This window comes from Macrobrachium nipponense, chromosome 32, assembly GCF_015104395.2.
Source record: "Macrobrachium nipponense isolate FS-2020 chromosome 32, ASM1510439v2, whole genome shotgun sequence".
Taxonomy (NCBI): domain Eukaryota; kingdom Metazoa; phylum Arthropoda; class Malacostraca; order Decapoda; family Palaemonidae; genus Macrobrachium; species Macrobrachium nipponense.
This window is the reverse complement of record NC_061094.1, coordinates 54,353,777-54,371,276: the sequence shown is the minus strand read 5'-3', so window position 1 is coordinate 54,371,276 and position 17,500 is coordinate 54,353,777.

Genomic DNA, 17,500 nt, shown 5'->3' with positions numbered 1-17,500 from the left:
TGCAAGCTGGTTAGGGATGACCGTAAAATTATAGACAAAACACTAAATATCATAAAGCTAATGGCCTCAACGAAATATCAGTCCTAGATAACGACACCCATAACTTTGCTGGGGGGATCACTGTCTAGGAAACATCCGGTTTTCTCAACCGACTCTAACTTTCAATATTTCTATAATTTTTTTAGTAAACAAAGATACCGTGTTTTGACACTTCGAAAAGCGCATGTGAAATAAGATGTCAATATTCAAGTTGCTAGGTTCAGGGTTTGAAGATCAATATTTCTCAGCCTTAGACACCACGAAGGGAATGTAGATAGGCCAGGAATTGTTGTAACAGGAACAAGACACCACGAAGGAAATGTAGATAGGCGAGAAATTGTTGTAACAGTAACAGAATTATAGAAGTTCATGGTTATCTAGATGAATGTTATTGGAAAATAAGGATGAAATCCCATAAATAATAGGAATTTTCTTTCGGGAACCTCAGCGGTCCCTAGGAGTCTAGGATGTCTAGATTTCCTGTGTCCTTTGAGGGAACATTAAATGTTCTAATGTCTGTTAGGCAGACATGTATCTAACTTGAGAACTTAACAAGTGCACTGCTTAACTTTAAGTAAGATTATCTTTCCCTTTTGGAGTACAAACTTCACCAGGAAACATGTCATTTTCGGCTTTATTTTGGGATGTGTATAGGATACCTGCATAAGAACTCATAGGAAGATATTTGCTTTACAAAAGGATACTGATTCCACAGACTTGATCAGAAAGAGAATCCTTCTAGTATCGTTTCGGGGATGTGTAGGATTCCACAGTAACGAACTTGTATACAGACTGACAGAAGTAATACTGAATCCTAAAATGATATTTGATACCCATGAACCACAGCGAATTAATTGGAGTTATCTCACAGTCGTCGAAGGTTAAAAGAGAGAGAGAGAGAGAGAGAGAGAGAGAGAGAGAGAGAGAGAGAGAGAGAGGAAAAAAATGTACGAATAACGAATGGGATGCCGATATTCCATTAAAGCTAAATGGAAATTCTCTGTTTGGTGAACTGTCCATTACAGAACATTAGAGGCATTCCGCGGGATGCATCGGTTATACAACCCCCTCCCCCCCCTCAGCCCCCTTTAAGTCCATTCCCAGGATTTGCCCATCCCACCCCCAATCCCCTCCACACACGAACATTTGCTTTTTATACCCGGTATCAATCCACGGCTCGTTTTCCCATCATTTTGGCTGAAACTGTGCGTGTGGGTGGGTGTGTGTGTGTTGGTGTGTGTAAAGACTGAAGCTTGTTTGTGTGCATGTGTGTTTGTGTGAGCTAGCTTGTGTATGTGGACTTGAAACCCTGATTGAATTATTTACCAAGATATTTATTTCATGAAGCTGTAATTACGTTGAGGTCGTAGAAAAAAAATTCAATGTCCGAGTTGTTACACTGGCAAATAGTTTTTTTTTTTTTTTTTTTTTTTTTTTTTTTTTGTTTGGCTGGTTTTATACATGGTACTGAGACAGGGTTTTCCATGAGGTTCTTCAAAAGAACCAATTTCACATCTAAAAACACTTGCTAGGACTGTAGCTGAAATATGCAAAATGCCTCCACAACCGAAGTCTTTATATATACCTAGGAACGTTAATGGAGATTCAGTACGTATATTTGCTATGAAATCCGGCATAGTTGATTGGGAAGATACGGATGATGATAAATTCAGACTCGTCTAATTCACATTTGTAAATAAAAACAGATTTGTCGAGATAATTAGATGGAAGCTATATATGAATGAAATTATTCATACAAATAAGGGTCATTCCTTGACTTCAATATAATGTTAGAAAAATATATGAATGTGTGCTAATATTGTGCTAATTATTCCATATGAACAGTCTGCAAAAAGAGAAATGCTATTAATTATTGTATTCCGGGACAACAGTAATCTTGCTGTCATTTTGATAATAATATTCTAGGAAAACCTCAATGAATTCCTGTTTAGTAATTGAAAATGAGTCTTTTTCACATACTTGAATGGAGCAAAAAGATATTGGCAAACGGCCAGGCACATTAAACTTTGTTGTTTTTGTTGCTGCAACAGAATAAGAAGGAAATAATGCCGACAAAGGAAACGAAGCCAGAATGTAGTGTTGCGTAATTGTTGGTGACAACGGCAGAATTTTATGTTCGGCCTTAGAAACATATACCAGACCTCGTCCGAAAAGGCTTAGCGAGAGCAAATATAAATTCTCCGAATCACAAAAGTTAAGGAATATCTTCCGTCAAGACAGACTTTACAGACCTTACATCTTGTTCGGGTTGCCCCAGGTCCCTCAGTATGAGGCACCTCTAATGTCTACCATAGAGTTGCTATTACATCTTCCGGTATATTTTGCATCTTCCAATCTTGGATGGTCTGGGATGCAGTTTAGATATTTGTCGAGCTTATTCTTAAACACATCTACGCTCACTCCTGTTATATTCCTCAGATGAGCTGGCAACGCATTGAATAGACGCTGCATTATCGATGCTGGTGCGTAGTGGATTAATGTCCTGTGTGCTTTCCTTATTTTTCCTGGTATAGTTTTGGGCACTATTAATCTACCTCTGCTTGCTCTTTCTGATATTTTTAGCTCCATGATGTTTTCAGCTATTCCTTCTATCTGTTTCCATGCCTGAATTATCATGTAGCGTTCTCTTCTCCTTTCTAGACTATATAATTTTCAGGATTGTAGTCTTTCCCAGTAGTCAAGGTCCTTAACTTCTTCTATTCTAGCTGTAAAGGACCTTTGTACACTCACTATTTGTGCAATATCCTTTTGATAGTGTGGGTACCATATCATATTGCAATATTCAAGTGGACTACGAACATATGTTTTATAAAGCATAATCATGTGTTCAGCTTTTCTTGTTTTGAAATGCCATAACAACATTCTCATTTTTGCTTTACATTTTGCCAATAGAATTGCTATTTGATCGTTGCATAACATGTTCCTATTCATCATCACACCAAGGTCTTTAACTGCTTCCTTATTAGTGATTGTCTCATTATTAGGTCCCCTATATGCATATAGCTTTCCTTCTCTGTCTCCATAGTTTATTGATTCAAATTTATCAGAGTTAAATACCATCCTATTTACCTCTGCCCAATCATATACTTTGTTAAGGTCTCTTTGTAGCGCGTTCCTATCTTCATCACAAGCAATTTCTCTACTTATTCTTGTGTCATCGGCGAAACTACTCACTACCGAGTCCTTAACATTACTGTCTATGACTGCGATCATAATAACAAACAGTAATGCAGCTAACACCATACCTTGTGGCATACCGGAAATTACCTCAGCTTCATCCGATTTCTCATCGTAAAAATTCTTTTAACCATTTTCCTACTTTATCCACTATATTATGTTCTCTAATTTTCTTCGCTAATATATTATGGTCTACCTTGTCAAAAGCTTTTGCAAAGTCTAGATAAACCACATCTGTTTCATTTCCGCTTTTCATTTTTTTATATATGTTTTCACGGTGGACTAACAGTTGGGTTTGTGTACTTTTTCCGGGTACGAAACCATGTTGTCCTATATTAAACAGATTATTTTTCATTAAATGTTTCATAATATTTTTCTTCATTACCCTTTCATGCACTTTCATAATATGTGATGTTAGACTCACAGGCCTATAATTACTTGCCTCTAGTCTTGATCCACTTTTGAATGTAGGGGTAATATATGCTAATTTGTGCTCGTCATAAATCGTGCCTGTATCGACACTTTGTCTTAATAATATTGCAAGTGGCTTTGCGATAGAATGAACTACTTTCTTTAACAAAATAGCAGGAACTCCATCAGGCCCTGCTGCAGCTCCATTTTTAATTTCATTAATAGCCTGCACAATATCAGCTTCATTAATATCTATGTCAGCTAAATATTCACTATTTTTGTCCCTTACTTCTATATCATTATCTTCATTATCTATTCTAGGGGTGAATTCTCTCTTATATCGATCTGCCAATATGTTGCAAATTTCGTTTTTTTTAATTCGTTAATCTCCCTTCAATTCTTAGAGGGCCTATTTCTATTCTTCTTTTATTCATCTTTTTCGCGTATGAGTATAATAGTTTGGGGTTTTGCTTGATATTTATTAGGGTTTTTTCTTCCAAGTCCCATTTTTCATTTTCTTTTGATTGTATAATCTTTCGTTCTGCATTTTCTATCTTAATTTTTAGTTCTATAACTTTCCATGCTTTTTTTCTTTTGCAAGACCTTTTTTCCACTTTCTGATTTTCTGGAACAAGATCCTTCTGTCTCTTGGTACGCATGACTGATGTTTACTTTTCTTCTTCGGTATATATTTATCCACTATTTTCTCTAATATTTTATATAATATCTCCGTATTTACCCTTATGTCATCACTTACGAAACTGTTATCCCAATCTTTGTTTAATTCTTCATTTATTTCTGACCATTTTATATTTTTACTGTAGAAGTTGTATTTTCCATATCCTTCCCACTTTTTCATTTCTTGCTTATCTCTGTTTTCACTTGCTTTGGAATGGACTGTTAATTCTATGACATTATGGTCTGAAATACTTGCATTATAAACTATTATTTCTTTAACATAATTCATCTCGTTCACAAATACTAGGTCTAAAGTATTTTCCTTTCTTGTTGGCAGGTGATTTATTTGTTGAATGTTGTATTCTAGTAGCATATCTAATAGCTTTTCGAATTGCTTCTTATCTTCTGCACTACTATTACTCTCTTTTTTTATATGTATAAGTACAATCACAATCTCCTATTCGTTCTTTCCAGTCTACGAAAGGAAAGTTGAAGTCTCCAGATAAAAGAATAGTCCAGTCCTTGTGATTTCTACATATATCATCCAATTTTTCTATTATTAAGTCAAACTCTTTAGTATTAGGAGGTCTATATATTACTATGTTCATTAATTTTTCAGATTCAAATTCTACCGCTATTAGTTCACATTCTGAGTTACTATATTTCTCATATATTTTTTCTTGTGTTTTGTCTTTCCCATATATTGCGGTTCCCCCCTTGATTCCTATTTTTTCTATCTGATCTATAAGTTTGGAACCCTTTTATTTGATCATCATTCCCAGTCTGTTGGGAATACCAGGTTTCACTTATATTCATTATATCTATTTTATTTTCAATTTGGGTTAGTTCTTCTAAGTACTCTATGTTTCTTTTTGAGTTACTCATAACTAAACCCTGCGCATTCATCACTATGATGGTTTGCGTGTTTTCTCTTCATTTAATTTAATTTTGGTAATAATAAGAATTTTCCCATGTTCTTTCCTTTATGTTCTTGGATATGTTTGTTTCTTTTTTTAATTTCCATAAATTCTGACATTAAAAAATCCAACTTTTCCATAATATTTGATCTTCCTTCATCATAATTATTCATTTTTGTGTCTGAATCTGCAATTTTCTCCGTATCTGCAATATCCTCTTGCATAATAAATGCAGTTATTATCTCTTGAGTAGAATCTTGGAGCTGAGGCTTTGAAATTTTTTGCTGACATCTCTGCATATCTCGTTGATGGCTTGCTTTTTTCTTTTACCTGATATTCTTTATTCCTCTCTTTATTTGTTTCTTTCTTATTTTGGATTTTATTACTTGATTGATTATTTATTTGATTATGATTCATGGCTACAGGGTGCATATATTTACATTTTTTGTCGAACTTACATCCTTTTCCTTCTTTTAGGTTTTTGCATATTTTTGGATGCAGACCTCTGCAATCATCCTCATAGCCATCTAGGTATGCACATTTACCATATATTTCATAGTTGTGACATACCTTAGGATGTTTGTAGTAACATCTTTCTCCAAATCTGCAATTCCCTCTTTTCAAAAGGTTGCAGACTTTGTCTTTTTTTTGTATATTTTTTCCTCTTTCCCGTCATTGTGTAGATCTGGGTAGAGCCTCTTCGGCATTTTCTTTTGTGTTGTCATATCGTAATTTATTTTCTTCTTGGTACGCTGCTTTATAGCCTCATATGTAGTATCAATGAGTATCTCTGCATCCATACTTTTATCTTGTTCTTTGTTTTCCTTATCTTTTTCTGTCATTTCAGTTTTGTTTACTTCTCTTCTGTTTTCCTCTTCTTCTTCTTCCTCTTCCTCTTCTTCTTCATCCTCAACTATTTGTACACTCAATCTTGATTTAATAACATTGTCTATCCATGATAGACATGTTGAGCAAAATATTCTGGTATCTTTCTCATATCTTGCATTACCTCACAGCACATTGTGGATGGGTCGGAATGTTGCAATGCAGCACATTTTCTGATTAGGTTTTATGGATTAACTATGCTATACCACACCTTACACAGTTTGCATGCTTTTAGCATTCTTTTTCCTAATGCATCAATTAGGATATTCACAAAGTTCACCTTATTCATTTTCTTTGTCGGAATATGTTGGTTTATGTATATTTTCTTTGAAGGATTATATCCTTCAAAGTTTGAAGGATTATATCCTTCTAATATATCTATGAATGCTTTTGTATCTTTTTGGTTAGGACTGTTGCTGATCTCATAGATGAGAAATGCCAGTTACCTTCCTGCTACCTCATCGTATTGCGAATCTGCCAAATAAGCTAAATTTCACCATTTTTTTCCACAGTTGGAACTTACTGCCATCTTGTTCTGATTTACAGTATTTCACTTGATAAACTAACTTAGTAGACGCTTTATCCTACTATTTTCACACTAATCTTATCACGATAGTTCACGAACACTTCTAGATATTTCTCAAATTCTAGACGTAAGTTAAACTTGTGATATCTGTTGGTTAATCTGACTGCGCGCGGGAACGTCTCACCAAGCAAGATGGCTACTACGAGAGAGAGAGAGAGAGAGAGAGAGAGAGAGAGAGAGAGAGAGAGAGAGAGAGAGAGAGAGAGAGAGAGAGGATGAATATTAATGATTACTTAAAGTAAATTAGTTTTATATTTTTAGTGTACTGTTGAAGTGTTCATTTGGGAAATTGTATTAAACACTATCACTGTACTTTTACATGTAAAACATTAATTTGGGAAGTTATGTATTAAACTCACTGTACTTTTACATACGAAACATTCATTTGGTAAATTATGTATTAAACACAATCACTATGCTCTTACATTTAATACATTGATTTTGGAATTTATATATCAAACACAATCACTGTCCTTTTAAAATTTTACAAACTCATGACCAAAATAATGCGATTTTCTTTAGTTGGTGGAATTTTAACACAGTCATTGTCTAGGTTTCAGCTATAATCGATATATGGCTACGAATGATTTGAACAACAAACTTCTTTAAAATGTATGATTTTAATTCACATTTGTATCCTTTAAATCGCTGAAAGTATCCAGATTATTTGATTTTGAAAACGTGTTCAGAAATTTGAGTTATTCTCTGGGACCAGGATTTATTTTAATCCTCATTCGACTCTCTCTCTCTCTCTCTCTCTCTCTCTCTCTCTCTCTCTCTCTCTCTCTCTCTCTCTCTCTCTCATCGGAAAGTACGAATTTTTTTTAAAATCTACGTTAAATTTTGCAACTTCAAAATAAGATAGAAATAAAAAATACTATGGAAAAGGTATGAGTGGGACGCATCTCTCTCTCTCTCTCTCTCTCTCTCTCTCTCTCTCTCTCTCTCTCTCTCTCTCTCTCTTCCCCCTGCCCCTCGGAAAGCACAAATTTTCTTATTTAAAAAGAAAATCTATGTTAAATTTTGCAACTTCAAAAATAAGGTAGAAATAAAAAATATTATGGAAAAGATATGAGTGGGACGAATTTCTCTCTCTCTCTCTCTCTCTCTCTCTCTCTCTCTCTCTCTCTCTCTCTCTCTCTCTCTCTCTCTCTCCACTAACCCTGCAAAAGCATGAAATTGCTTTCGGAGACTCGATTCACGTCTTCTTTAGATGGCGGCGGAGGGAATTTCTCAACATCATCGATTGAAGAGCTTATGTGAGGAGGAGGAGGAGGAGGAGAGGAGGAGGAGGAGGAGGGGAGGAAGGAGGAGGAGGAGGAGGAAAAAGCCGCCCGACGACAAAAAGGCCAGGAGATGAGGAAAGATATTTCTCATCATCATCATCATACTCTTCCACTTATCATATTCTTTACTCACCTGTCGTCAACGCGGCCTTTTCTCTCTCTTCTTTCGTTCTTTGCCATTTTGGTTTTTCCTTTTTCACCTGCTGGTTTTTCTTAGTTTCGTTAGTTTAAATGAACAATCAGTTTGCCTTTTTGTATGTAATATAATATAATATAATATATATATATATATATATATATATATATATATATATATATATATATATATATATATATACATACATACATATATATATATATATATATATATATATATACATATATATATATATATATATATATATATATATATATATATATATATATATATATATATATATTGTTCTTAAACTTACCTTTCTACATACTTCTCTGTTGTAGATGGCCTTTGCTGTTGTGACTTCAGATAACTTATTATCAAATCAGTCATTCATTCAGTCAATTTTTCACGGGCTCTTGCCGCTCAAATCTCTCGTTTCCTCCATCGCAGAAGCGGAATGGTCTCTTCCCACTTAGCATTACAGACGTTGATATGTATTGTATGGTTCGCGCGAATATACACACTATTCCCAGGAATACCAAATATTCAGCTGGTGTACAATAGGAATTGGAATTTTCAAGGAACCGGTAACATCAAAATGTAACTACAAAAGTCTGTCAGAACTTCACTAGATGTTTATCGTTTTATATTTTTTTTTAAATCCACAGAATCGTTATTTCTGTGAACTTAGCTAAGAACTTCATCAGCAGAGAAGTTGAGATTTGGGTAGTGCTTCAAAATTCATTATGGAACTTGAGGGCTTCAGAATTGAAGCTGAAACTTGGCGTGTGCTTCAAAATTTTATTTGAAACTTAAGGAGGTCTTCAGAATTTAAGCTGAAAATCAAGGAATGGTTTAGAATTCAAGCTAAAACTTGAGGGATGCTTCAAAATCTAAGCAGAAACTCGAGGAATGCTTCAGAATTGAATCTAAAACTTGGGGGTGCTTCAAAATTTAAGCTGAAACTCAAGGATGGCTTCAGAACTCAAGCTGGAACTTGAGTGGTGTTTCAAAATTTAAACTGAAATTCAAGGAATGCTTCAGAATTCAAGCTGAAACTTGAGGGGCGATTGAAATTTTTAACTGAAACCTGAGGAGAGTCCCAGAATTCAATCTGTAACTTGACTAGTAGTGCAGAATTTAAACTGAAAATTGTTTTTTTTTATTTTCATTTTGCTCCCATTCTCCCCGTCCCAGTTCTTACCTGTATAATGATTTTTCCCGTTTGTCCAATAATTTTTCTTTTGTATGGTGGTGGTCGTCATTTTATTAATTCTGTCCTGTAATCAATCATCCTTCCATAATAACCTGTCATCCGTAGACCTGGCTCTATTCATCACTTGTGCCATCAACCCCAAATCCTTAAATAATCCTCAACGCGGCTGATTCTAATAATAGAGTAAACATCTATAGTTTTTACTAAGAGAAAAGAAATATGTTTGCAGGAGGTCAAAAAGAAGTGACTTAGGTATCATGTAAGATGAATATTAAGAGTTTTTAATTTTTAATGTATTTTTTTTAATTCACTAGAATTATAAAATAATAATAATAATAATAATAATAATAATAATAATAATAATAATAATAATAATAATAATAATAATAATAATAATAATAATAATAATAATAATAATAATAATAATGGTAGCAGGTCCACAATGATATCGCATGTGAGTATAAGGTCTTTAATGAATAATAAAATCTTTCGAACCTTGTACTAGGTTCATCTTCAGTCATCATTTTCAACACGGAAAATTGTGCCCAACAACAACAGCAACAACAAAAACAACAACAACAATAACAATAACAAAAACAAAAACAATAACAATAATAATAATAAACAATAACAATAATAATAATAATAATAATAATAATAATAATAATAATAATAATAATAATAATAATAATAAAACACCAGAGGAAAACACCATCAGCTTCCTCAAAAATACTATGCGCAACTGGAATAAGACTAGCAGAGGTTAATATCAGGAGAGGGATCTTCCAGGGAGACTCACTGTCCCCACTACTCTTCGTAGTAGCCATGATTCCCATGACAAAAGTACTACAGAAGATGGATGCCGGGTACCAACTCAAGAAAAGAGGCAACAGAATCAACCATCTGATGTTCATGGACGACATCAAGCTGTATGGTAAAGAGCATCAAGGAAATAGATACCCTAATCCAGACTGTAAGGATTGTATCTGGGGACATCAGGATGGAGTTTTGAATAGAAAAATGCGCCTTAGTCAACATACAAAAGGGCAAAGTAACAAGGTCTGAAGGGATAAAGCTACCAGATGGGAGCAACATCAAACACATAGATGAGACAGGATACCAATACCTGGGAATAATGGAAGGAGGGAATATAAAACACCAAGAGATGAAGGACACGATCAGGAAAGAATATATGCAGAGACTCAAGGCGATACTCGAGTCAAAACTCAATGCCGGAAATATGATAAAAGCCATAAACACATGGGCAGTGCCAGTAATCAGATACAGCGCAGGAATAGTGGAATGGACGAAGGCAGAACTCCGCAACATAGACCAGAAAACTAGGAAACATATGACAATACCCAAAGCACTACACCCAAGAGCAAATACGGACAGACTATACATAACACGAAAGGAAGGAGGGTGAGGACTACTAAGCATAGAGGGCTGCGTCAACATCGAGAACAGAGCACTGGGGCAATATCTGAAAACCAGTGAAGACAAGTGGCTCAAGAGTGCATGGGAAGAAGGACTGATAAAAGTAGACGAAGACCCAGAAATATACAGAGACAGGAGAATGACAAACAGAACAGAGGAATGGCACAACAAACCAATGCACGGACAATACATGAGACAGACTAAAGAACCGGCCAGCGATGACACATGGCAATGGTAACAGAGGGGAGAGCTCAAGAAGGAAACTGAAGGAATGATAACAGCAGCACAAGATCAGGCCCTAAGAACCAGATATATCACAAAGAAACGATGATGGAAATAACATCTCTCCCATATGTAGGAAGTGCAATACGAAAAATGAGACCTTAAACCACATAGCAAGCGAATGTCCGGCACTTGCACAGAACCAGTACAAAAAGAGGCATGATTCAGTAGCAAAAGCCCTCCACTGGAGCCTGTGCAAGAAACATCAGCTACCTTGCAGTTAATACGTGGTACGAGACACCAACCAGAAGGGAGTGATAGAAAACGATCAGGCAAAGATCCTCTGGGACTATGGTATCAGGACGGATAGGGTGATACGTGCAAATAGACCAGACGTGACGTTGATTGACAAAGTCAAGAAGAAAGTATCACTCATTGATGTCGCAATACCATGGGACACCAGAGTGAATTGAAGAAAGAAAGGAAGAAAAAATGGATAAGTATCAAGATCTGAAAAAATAGAAATAAGAAGGATATGGGATATGTCAGTGGAAATTGTACCCATAATCATAGGAGCACTAGGCACGATCCCAAGATCCCTGAAAAGGAATCTGGAAAAACTAGAGGCTGAAGTAGTTCCAGGACTCATGCAAAAGAGTGTGATCCTAGAAACGGCGCACATAGTAAGAAGAGTGATGGACTCCTAAGGAGGCAGGATGCAAACCCGGAACCCCACACTATAAATGCCACCCAGTCGAATTGGAGGACTGTGATAAAGCAAAAAAAAAAAAAAAAAAAAATAATAATAATAATAATAATAATAATGTCCTTTCAATTCGACTTCGATTTCCAGTTTAGATTACAGTATGAGAAAATATATAACAATAATTAGTTTAAAATGTTCATTGATATATACTGTACTGATTTGAATAAGAGATAAATACTCAGTACTAATGTTTTCATGATTACGTTAAGCTTATTATTTCTATATTTCATACTTTCCATATCTGTAATAAATGTATATTTATAAAATTCATTTTTTTAGCTCATCAATTTCTAGTAATCTTAGAGTTTCAGCCCCATGCGTTGCTTGAATTCATGGCTATCGCACAGAATAGTCGTGAACATTCCCTCTTTTCTGGACAGGATTTTCTTGCACTCCCGCCCGAAAAAAAAAAAATTGGAATCCGTTTTGGAATAGAGAGAGAGAGAGAGAGAGAGAGAGAGAGAGAGAGAGAGAGGCCATAAATCCCGAATAGAATCGTAGGAACTCTACGGTCGAATAGCGAGAAAAAATTCGAAATTCGGTTTTGGAAGAGAGAGAGAGAGAGAGAGAGAGAGAGAGAGAGAGAGAGAGATTGGCCATAAATCCCTACAGGAATCGTAGGAACTCTACGGTCGATTGGCAAAAAAAAAAAATCGAAATCGGTTTTTGGAAGAGAGAGAGAGGAGAGAGAGAGAGAGAGGGGGAGAGAGAGAGAGAGAGAGAGAGAGGGGGGGGGGGGGGGCATAAATCCCGACTGGAATCGTAGGAATTCACGGTCGATTGGCAAAAAATTCTAAATTCGGTTTTGGAATAGAGAGAGAGAGAGAGAGAGAGAGAGAGAGAGAGAGAGAGAGAGAGAGAGAGAGAGAGAGAGAGAGAGGGCCATAAATTCGACTGGAATCGTAGGAACTCTACGGTCGAGTGGCCACAAATCAAATCAACTCCAAATTACTCTGTGAGCAAAGAACGGACAAGTTCTGTCTTGTACTTTCATTCAATTTTTTCCATTTTTTTACGCTGGTTTTAATTTTTATTTATTCGTTCGCTCTAATTCAAAGGCCCCAGTCAGGAGAAAATAATTGGGCACTGAAAATATCAACATATTCTCATGATTATGTGTAAGAGATTTATCCCGTGTTTGATTTTTGGTTAAAATAGTAGCTATTGTCCATTTTCTTACCGAAACAGCATATGTATTCCATCGATCTGTTATATGATGTAGTCTTACTTATATACAAAATACCTTTCACCATCCTACTAATAAAGCAGTAATATTTGTGCGTCTGTGTGTGTGTGTGTGTGTGTATGGATGGCGTTGAGAAAGAAAAACCCATCTAAAATGTCTTTTTTTCTTACCCAGTGGACTTGGCAATCCTCACGATTTTATTCTTGTACGACTTCAGGGAACAAACCAATACCATTCTCTCTCGTCTTTAGCGTTTGTTGCCCAATTAAATGCACCCAATGCTTCCAAAATTCAGAGGAAACAAAATACTAAAGTGTTAAGGGTTTAAATGTGTGTAGATATGATGCAGGAATGAAGGATTGTGTGATAAATTATTTATGCTTCAGGAGTGAAAAAGTAAGGATATTAGTTGTAAGATCCTTACGCACACACACACACAAACACACACACACACACACACACACACACACACATATATATATATATATATATATATATATATATATATATATATATATATATATATATATATATGTGTGTGTGTGTGTGTGTGTGTGTGTGTGTGTGTGTGTATATGCATGTATACACACAAACATACATTATATATATATATATATATATATATATATATGAATAACTTGATCACGAAGTATATAAAACGTGATGCTATGTATAAATAAAGGTTTTTGCCTCGGAGGAAAAAAATGAAAAGCGAGATAGCCAAGCACTTTCGGTTTAGTACAAACCCTTTACTCAGGCACAACTGATCTCTTACAGAGGAAAAAACAAAAAATAGTCAAAGTAGGGGCTTAATATCCAAACTGACATTACAAGATTAGCAATAAGGTCGATTTCACTTTACAGAAACGAGGAAACGCCTGAGGGCAGTATAAGCGAATTTTTAGGCTGCCACACCTTGGAGGATACACACGTGGAACAGATGATTCATCCAGAAAACAACACATTTTGAAAAAACAAGTAGGCATATACAATGTATTATCACGAATCTTACAAAAATGTTCCCAAAAAAGTTCATGAAATAACGAAAAAAAGAATATAAATTTATCGAGCAAGAGAGAGAGAGAGAGAGAGAGAGAGAGAGAGAAATGATAACTATATACATGTGGGACTAATTTATTAGTAGTTCATTTATTTTAAGGTCCTTCATAAACATTTTACAAATATACGGGTCCAAATGGTACAATCCCGGACTAAGATTTAGGTTGTTTTTATTAGCGTTGTATAATTGCTGATTCCAGTAAATTTCTTGAAACATAATCATTAGATCTAGCAATTACAGAGGTATCACCCCAATTAATACAATGAGATTTTTCACTCAGATGGATAAACAGTGCATTTGAAGTCTGGGCTGTTCTAACTGAATACATATGCTGCTTAATACGTACTCATAGATTTTTACTTGACTGACCAACGTAAAACGATGGGCAATCCTTACAAGGAATTTTGTAAATGATGTTATTTGTTTCGGGACTATTATTATTAGCATATCTTTAATGGTATTGTTATAAGAGAACACTACATTAACATTAAACGATTTAAATATTGATTTTATGGTTTCAAATCCACGAAAGTAAGGCAAGCTAAGTACATTTTTAGGCATTTCTTTTTCATTACTAGCAACACTATAAAACTTTTTGTGAGCTTTTTGATAACATAAATCAATTATATGAGGTGGGTAGCAGAGATCGTTTCCTATCTTTTTTATGTATTCTATTTCTTGGTCAAGATATTGTGGACTCGTGATACTCAAAGCACGTAGGAACATAGAAGAAAAAAAGACACGAAAAACTCGAAAAACAACAAAAACAAAAAACCAAAAAAAAAGAAAGATCACAGAACCTCTGTTTTAATCCCATTAATGGCCGAAGATTGGAAAAAACAGCGGGAGTTGATGTGATCACAAGTGGGTTGGTGCGGTTCGTTGGCGGAAGTGTGATTGAATGATGCCTCTGGTAGGACAGGACGCAGCTGTGAAGGGTTTTCAGCTGACGTCGTTTGTCTCTTGTTATTCAGTTGTTTATTTCCCGTCATTCACACGAAGATAAAAATAGGTCGCAACTTTTTTAAGCAAGTTTTCAGGCTGGCGAAAGGTACATAATAATAATAATGCCGGCAGCGTTTTTGACGCGAAATAAAGAGCTCTGGATGGTTTTAGTTCGAATATGTTTATTTGTAGTTTTTATAAGAAATTGTATCGGCGCTAGTGACCCCGATAGGCACGATGGCAGGTAATTTCTAATCATCCATTCATGACACGAAATATAGAAGGTCTGCTCGATGTTGCTGTATATTTAACGAAAAGCCTCTCTCTCTCTCTCTCTCTCTCTCTCTCTCTCTCTCTCTCTCTCTCTGTCTCTCTGAATGTATTAAATACAGGGTGTCCATAAAGTCCCAGTACCATTACCAGTATTTATTCCCCAGAATGGTACTGGGACTTTATGGACACCCTGTACACCTGCCTTGAAGTGCCCGTGAAAAATGAAATGAGCAAGTCCTAAATATCATGAGTCTCTCTCTCTCTCCTCTCTCTCTCTCTCTCTCTCTCTCTCTCTCTCTCTCTCTCGATATAAAATGCCATCATTCTTCACAAGGGTACCAAAATCAAACTTCTTTGGTTTTCATTATTTCCTGAATGCTATTATATATATTGCAAAAGCTCAATACGCAATTGTCTAAAAATCTCATTTCAAAAGGTCAGGGATACATTGTTATTATTGATAAGAGTATTTTATGATTAAGTGATGCGTGTATTTTTATTAAGGTTTAACCACGAATTGAAATTGTTGTACAGATCGTATGAAGTATTAATGTGATTGGTTAGGTTAAATTAGGGTTATTTTACCTTAGCATATCGTATCAGAGTTTCGAAGTAAGTGCCCTATGCTTAAGTTGTTGTAACTATCGTTACTGTAATTACCTTCAAAGATAAGAATCATAAAGAATAAATAAATAAATAAATAAATAAATAGATAATAAATAAATAAATAATTGATAAATAAGTAAAATCCAAAAAATAAAAAACAAAGAAAAATGCTCATATAGTTAAGGTTAAGGGTCATGTTAATGAAACTTATGCAAGACCATGGGAATTATGCAGTAAAAAAAAGAATAAAAAAAAAAACAATAAAAACAATAACAAAAAATAAAGAATAATAAAGAAAGACTGTTGATCATTACTTCATCGCAATGATGTGAAGTAAAGTATCTTCTTATCAACGGTTCTAGTACGTTCGTGACCTAGTTCTGTAATGAATTTTTGAGATAATTGCTTTCTCGAGATAATTGGTTGTTGACTGTTACGCGAAGTGCACACGACACCGTCATTACGAATGGAAGAGATTGCGTGCGTGCGTGCGTACCACGCACTCTTGACTATTAAGTAGACTTCTTCTATTCTGCTCCTCCGTTGAAAAGTACGTCGTTAAGTGCAGGCACGAATTACGAAGGAGGAAGATATCAAGAGGATTCGTACCCATTAGACGTGTGCACGAATTCTTTGTCTGTTTGCCTGCCTTTCTTCTCTCAATATTTGATCACTTTGACTTCATTAGCTGCTGTTCCTGGAATCATGTTTATTTAAATCGATGGTATTTCTATTTTGACATTAATTAGGCTGTTCTTTAGTAATATTTCAAAGGAGGATGTGAAATTTAAGGTACATAATCACCCTTAATTAATTTTATATATAATTTCAAATTTGCGTTTATTTGAATGTTTACCTTTTTAATTTTTAAGGAAAATTTTGCCTTTTTTTATGTCTAGTTTGGTTTTCGGGTTAATTTAAAGTCGGTTACCTCCATAAATATCTATACAGCGACTAAAAATACCATACTGTTACGAAAGGAATGATAAAAAGATCCAATATTCTTAAAACTGAAAAGTAAAGTTAAGAGAATATATATATATATATATATATATATATATATATATTATTAAATATATAATATATATAGATATATATAATATATATTATATGTATTATATATACATAATTATGTATACGAACATATACATATATATAATTATATATACTAGATATATATATAATATATAATATAATATATATATAATAGATATATTATATATTATTAATATTATATTATGTATTCCAACAATAACTCCCCCTACCACCCACCCCCCCAAAAAATCAACAACAATCCGACACTTCGTCCCCTCCACTCACTTCCCCCTCCCACAATAACCAATGTCGAATCCCTGTCACAATACCGTTGTCGAAGTCGAATTGGCCCGATTGGTTTTTGTAACTTTTTATTTTAGTTTTTTACTTTTTTATTATTTCCTTTATTTTTTTATTTATTTTTTTAGATTGAACACAGTAGTGGATTTCATGCCGTTAGATTTGCTTGAGAGAGTTAGTATTTGGGATTCAAATGAAGGCTGAAACGGAGAGAGAGAGAGAGAGAGAGAGAGAGAGAGAGAGAGAGAGAGAGAGAGAGAGAAGAGAGAAATTTTATTCGCCCATTGGAAAGGGAAACTGAAATAGAGATGTTAA